The sequence below is a fragment of the Alexandromys fortis genome, unplaced genomic scaffold (assembly GCF_014885135.2).
Source record: "Alexandromys fortis isolate MF-2015 unplaced genomic scaffold, M_Fortis_MF-2015_v1.1 scaffold_124, whole genome shotgun sequence".
Classification (NCBI taxonomy): Eukaryota; Metazoa; Chordata; class Mammalia; order Rodentia; family Cricetidae; genus Alexandromys; species Alexandromys fortis.
Window position 1 is genome coordinate 1668362 of NW_026067995.1, and position 6950 is coordinate 1675311.

A 6950-nucleotide genomic window follows, 5' to 3' on the forward strand; every position below is an offset into this window, starting at 1 on the left:
TAAGACACAGCTAGTGAATTTTTACTATTTTTTCACCTTCTTCTTATCTTCTTCTACCCATTCCCTTATGCAGTGATCATGAGCTAGGGGCCTCTGTTCCATGAGTTAGAGTACTCAACCCAATGTGTGATTCTCTTCTGCAGAGAAGTTACTGATCTTTTAGAGACAACTTTAATTTGCATCCCATCTTCATTCCACTTTCCAAAGTTTCTCAGTTTCTTCTCCTTTGACAAGGAAAGAGATTAGAGCACTTCCCATTTGTCCAGGAAAACTTCATTCATTCAAAATATGAATATTATATGTCTACTTTGGTTGACTGTCCAGAAGAAATGGTCTGCACGCTGTATTCAGCTGGTCAGTTAATTTTATATGTACTCAAGTTTTATTTCTGTGCCACCTTTATGCTTTTCCATAGAAATAAGAAATAGGTAGCAGTTGGTTTTACACTACTAAGGTTTGATTGAGAAAGATTATTTATAAGTTCATGTATTTGAGCACCCAGTCAGTGCTTCAGTATAGGAAGGGCACAGAAGCTTTAGGGGTGGAGCCTTGATGAAGGAAGTACATCACTGGGGGTGGGAAGGATTGGGGTCTTATAGATAGGCCCCACTTCCTTCCCTTTCTTCTGTTTCATGTAGGAGGATGAAATGGGATCACTTTCCTTGCTGTCTGCCAGCCCCATGATGCCATGCTCCCACTACAATTGTGGACTCTACCTTCCCTAGAACTACAAGCCAAAATAAAACCTTCTCTATTGACCTGATTTTGGTTTTATGACAGCAATAAAAAAAAATCAAAGCAGAACACCCACAGAAAGATCTTTTAGGATGTACTGAAAATTAATAATGACACTATCACTTTATCTATGTCTTAGCTCCATAAATGATTTCATGGGACAGTATATTTCTATATACTTGGACCTGATTCCCTTTCCTTTCTGAATTAGAACATGGTAGGAAAAACTAAGTATTGGGGGCCACTAGCTAACCAGATAATTTTCAGGTCACTTGATTACTCTTTTAATCAGTTGCCTCATCAGCATGAAGAATTGAACACTGGAAAATGTTCAGTAAATACAAAAATGCCAGAGCCCACCTACATGTAAGCCTATCTAATTGATATCAGAGGAGGAATAAATTATAGGCTGTACAGCTTTGTCCCCTCTACTTGGTTATTGTTCTCTTTAAACTTTGTTGCTTTGCAATTGTTGTTTTTTTATTGTTGTTTTTATACTAGAAAGGAGGTAGAACTTATAATCGACTGAGTTAGACTTTGTTGCAGAAAGCTGATTTGAGTTAATATGTGAAAAGTCCTTAGCATGGTCCTTAGTTCATCTTTCTGTATTTGAGTCTGACTTGTTGAACTGTTTCACTTATAGAAGTCTAACCAGTTAACACACGGCAACTTTTGCCCATCATGCCAAGACTCACTGCTTTCTGTCTTAAGTCTACTAATCCACAAGAGCAACCCAGTGTGTACAGTACTTGAACTGGCTCATATATTCTAGATTGGGGGTAAAAGAAAGTCAGACTGCCCCACTAGAGTCACTATTTCAGCATCGTGGGCTGAGTCGGGAGTGGTGGACCAGACACTGGAGCTGTTTGTCTGAGTAGTGGCAATGGAAACAGTACTGAAACATCCAGTCTAGGTTCTAAAGAGACTTAGTTCTTCTAGTTACCAAGAACTAGCATCAACCTGTTTCTTGAACTCCCTGAAATACTCTGGATTCAGGAGTCTAGAATGACCATTCTGGTACCAGGGATCTAAACTTTTGATGTTACAACATGATATTGTGGTCTATAAAAATGTTGAGTCCCATTTATAGCCATCCTGGGTTCACAGATTGGATGTCCTGCTAGATTCTCCCCCACATTTGGTCACAGACAGCAGATACTACTCTTAATTATACAGAAATTTTATGATATAACAGGAAGAAGAGACTTACTGAACATCTGCTGAATATTTGCAAGAATTTGTGAAGGAATTACAGTCAAGTTAGAAATGTAACAACATGGAGAATGGAGGAATGTACTTAGAGAACAATGGAGATTTTATAAAATAACATAAACGTAGCAGAACATTTCAAAAGAAAAGGGTAAAAATATACAATTTTTGTTGTTTGGTTTGTTTTTTTTTTTGTCTCTGAGTTACAGACTACCATATGAACTAATAAACAATGTCCTTTCTCTAAGTTAGTAGACACTGGAATTCAGACTCACTAGAGATAAAAACCCAAAGTTTTTCAATTCTAATTTTGAAAAAGCAAAGCCTTGAAGTAAATGAATTGACAAAGCTTTCCTGAATCGGCAGGGCACACCTACTACCTCCAACGTTCACTGAACTTTTTGTGACAGCCAACACAGTCTCAGTGATTTCTCAAGGTGGTTGCTCTTTGTTTGATGACTTGAGGCAGAGGGCAGGCAAGTGCACATACGAACTGTAGGATGCTTACGAGTGACGCTGGCTCATGACAGAACTCAGAAATTCTTGCTTTGGGAGTATGCTGCTTTATAGAGGAGGCCATGCTTACTTAGGAGAACTCTATAGAGGGAAGTCCACCAGCTGTGAGGGTGAATATCAGGCTGATAATAAGTGGGAGGACATTTGGGGTAGCACCCTTCATGGGAATCCCTCTTGCTATATATTTAGGAACTCCGTGGGGGATCTTTGGAGGGCAATGCTTGAGTGTCTCATCTCTTAGGTTTCCCTACATAGACTGCTGGCAAAATCTTGATCTGGGTAAATTCTAGTTCTATTGTTTGAAAAGGGCAGAGGAGTTGAATGGGAAAATCGGAGACAACTGTACCTTAATTGATTTTCTCGATAAATACCCACTAAGTCACAGTTTAAAAGTACTGATTTTTCAGCTTGATTCTCCTACCACAAAGAGTCATTTAATAAGAGATTGAAATGAGCATTTGCTAACAATAAAGTCATTATTTTAATGAAACCTGATCAACTTTCCTGAATAATTTGGGATTTTTTTTTTAAACAACATATTTCAAGTCAGAAAAAAAAAAGGGAAAGACCATACGTTTGGCAGAAATGAAAAATGGTTACTATGGCAGCTTGATTTGGACATGGAAAACCTGTTTCAAGCTATTCATAAACCCAACTCTTGCAAACTATTTATTATGCACAATAAATTATATGAAACTTGTAATGGAAAAACAAGAGTGACTTGTTTTAGAACCCAGGGAGTTAATGAAAGCTATTTGAGGACGGCGGACTTGACAGAGTGTGAATCCCGGAGTTCCTGATGAACTTGGGTAATTTTTAAGCCCTTCTGAGAGGGCCCCCTCCCCAAACTCTCCACTAGTGTGATTCAAATGCTGCATTTTTAAAGAAAAATAAGTAGAACTTTCCCTAGCCACATAAACTGCACCGTTTTCACAATTCCTTGAGCTTCTATTCTTTGTGCTTGGTTGGACATTTCAGGTTACAAACCTAGGTCAAAAAAGAGAGACAGTGTAAGAGAAAGGGAGATATACACTAGCAACTCCCCTATTCTGAGATACTCATCTATGTGCTATAATCTAATTTTATAAGAGACTATAATTTTATAGGGACATCCTCATATATGTCTTATGAGAATGGAGATGGTAGCAATACTGGGACAGGAAGATAAGTATTTTTGCCTATGAATGCGAAAGACAAAGACTTCATTTATTATCTCAAAGACACAAAATGTAACTGGTAACAAGCTGTATTTCCCAGCAAGAACCACTAGAATATACAATAACTATATATATATACATATATATGTATATATATATATTCCCAGTAAATAATCCTGCAGAAAATTTAAAACTGGACAGGAGGAGCTGTGTGAGAATAGGGGTACAAAGAGAGGAATAGAGGTACACTGAGTGGGAACAGGGGTACCAGTGAGTGGGAACTGGGGTACAGTGAGTGAAAATGGAGTGCAGGTCATACTAATGTGTTTAAGAAAGCATGAGAATGAAGACTCATGTTTCATAAAATAATTTGGGAAAGAAGTAAGGAGTAGGGACACACGGCCGAGTGAGCAGGGCACTGTGTTCACGAGAGTAAGGTTTCGTGTGTTTGAAGTATCAGCCTATGAAAAATCAAAGACAGTGACACATTCAACCTGTGTGCGGACGTCTCAGAAAATGTGGGTGGCAGGAGAATGAAAATAAATTATGGAGGAAAGTGACAACGTCTATGAAGTAGTGCAAATAAACTCTCGTGCTCTGTTCTTGGAGCCAGACAACCCGGCTGAGATCCCCACCCCGTTCTGCAAGTCCGCATCAGCGCACTCATCTCTCCATAGGCAAAGAGGCTGGGCGAAGTGGCCAATGTCCTGGTAGAGAGATCTCCACACCTAAATGAGAGGCAGGACACCTACCCCAAAGTGAGTATTTTTATTAGTGGCTGCTAAGTGAAAATAGTTTTCAATTATTTGCCCAATTTTTAATGCTCTAAAGTGTCTTTCATCAAGGTAAATTTAGAATTATCCTCCTTATTAAATGTTATCTTATATTTGAATTTTAATTTTTAACAGCTACAGGGTAAACTGTATGTAATTAAGATATAAAATGCAATTAACTTTGACACAAGTATACAACTCTGAAATCATAACTAAGTCAAGATAGTGAAAACATACGACACTTGAGCAGTTTCCTTCTGCCCCAAATAATCTTACACGTCAATCTCTGCCCATACACCTGCCCCCAGAGGTCATTTACATTTTTCCTTTAAATTAATTTTATTGCAATCTTGTAGGAGGAGGGACCGCTTGTTCGTTCTGACTGCCAGGCTAGCTTATCCCCAAAATAACCACACCAAAACTGTATTGATCAAATCACTGCTCAGACCATTAGCTCTAGGTTCTTATTGGCTAACTCTTACATCTTAATTTAACCCATTTCTATTAATCTGTTTATAACCACAGGGCTGTGGCCTACCATCAAAGTTCCAACATGTCTGATTCTGGTGGTGGCTCCATAGCATCTCCCTGACTCTGCCTTTCTTTCTCCCAGCTTTCAGTTCTATCTTCCCTGCCTAAATAAGTTCTGCCCTGCTATATGTCCAAAGCAGTTTCTTTATTCACTAGTGGTAATCACCACACACAGAGGGGACTTCCACATCACAATCTTTACTATTTATGTGAATGGAATTATACAATATACTCTCCTGTAGGAAGGCCATGGCTGTTTTCAACAGCACGTTGATTCTGAGATTAAAGCAGATTTGGGGCATTTCATAATATCTCGTTTCTTCTCTCCCCCTCCATCCTTTACTGAGTAGCATTCTTCAGTCAAACTGTTTATATTCATATTCCACAATTTGTCTTTTTCCTTCACCTGTTGATGGACATTTGGGCTATTTCTAGGTTTGAGCTATGATTAAGTAGGACCACTATGAGCACATATATAAGTTACAATTTGTAGAAGTAGAATGGCCACCAAGTGTCTCAAACAGCATCTCATTCCTTTATATACACCAAACAGACCATTCTAATTTTGTACACTTTATATAACACTTAGACCTATATCAGATTATTTTTCATTGTCAATACCTTAACAATCCATGATGTTCAGTGTGTCTTCCCGTGTTTATTTACCAGCCATGCATCTTTCACATATTTTCTGCACATACATGGCTGGATTGCTTGCTTACTTATTACTGAGTTTCAGTTTCTTCTAGTCTGTGCAATATTTCATTCTCATGAAATACCTGTCACAGAATTTTTAACTTAAGTCTATGCTGCACACCGCATCCCCGTGTCTGTGCTCTGTGCACTGGCACCCAGTTACCGAGCGTCGGGCAAGGGGGCTGGAGGTTAAAATACACAGACACACACAGACAGAGAGACAGCAACACGGGTCATCCTTGAATTCTCCAAGAATGCCCCTTTATTGTGTTCAGGGGCAGATTATATAGAGATAGCCACGCCCCAGCCAAACCCACCAGAAACCACTCTCCTGCCATCAGGAACTCCTGAAGGTCTCTTGCTCAGAGCAGCTGTAGGCACTCAGATCAGGGGATTAAAAGAAATTCGGGATCTGGGGTCTCACTGCTTCCAACAAAGTCTAACTTGCCAATTATTTTCTTTCACAGACTGTACATTTAATGTTCCTACAAGTCTTTGCTAAAACACAAAAGAGCTTATTATTTCCCATTTTCTTTTCCATGGAACTTGTACAGATTTGGATTTTATATTTGTCTATGGTCTACTTTTGAGCTAATATACCTATTGTGGGGTAAGGGTTAAGGTTCATTTATTGATGGCATTGAGTTCTGTGAGGTAAAGTGACTTTTCTTTTTCCAGCTAATAAGTTTTGCATCTGTGTCAAAATTGATTAACCATATATGTGCCGACCTGTTTCTAAATTGTTTTTCCTATAAAATCAGTATGTTTGTCTCTCTTTCTATCATTACCACACTAACTACATTTATAATAATGCTTTGGTCTTTATAATAAAAATCTTAAAATATGTCCATGTAAGCTCTCCAGATTTATTCGTTTGCAAATTTTTTTCCATTCATTCATTTGTTGTTTTATTTTTAATAGGTATAAATCAATTTCTGATTCTGGACTTAGGCCACAGATTAAACCCCAATTTTCCTTCTGGAATGTTCTTTAAGGTGATGACACACATAGTTCAGTTGCTGCAGGACAGGCATCAGAAATTCAATGTCTGAAATAGTGTACCAGTTCGTGGGGCATAAGGTCAGGGAGTGTGACTCAGGCCAGGGAGACAGAAAAAGTGGCTGTCCTCAGAGAACATCACTAGGCCTTAGGAATAAGAATCCGGAGTGCAGCCAGGGCTCACACTCTAGGGCAGGTGGGGCTAGGGGACCTAATTAACTCCGAGAAGCCAGGCATGCCAAGATATAGACTAACAGCCAGATTTCAGTAGTGAGGGCGACCTTGAAAACAGGGGTCTGGAGAAGCCTGATGGATAGAAACTGTCCTTCATGAC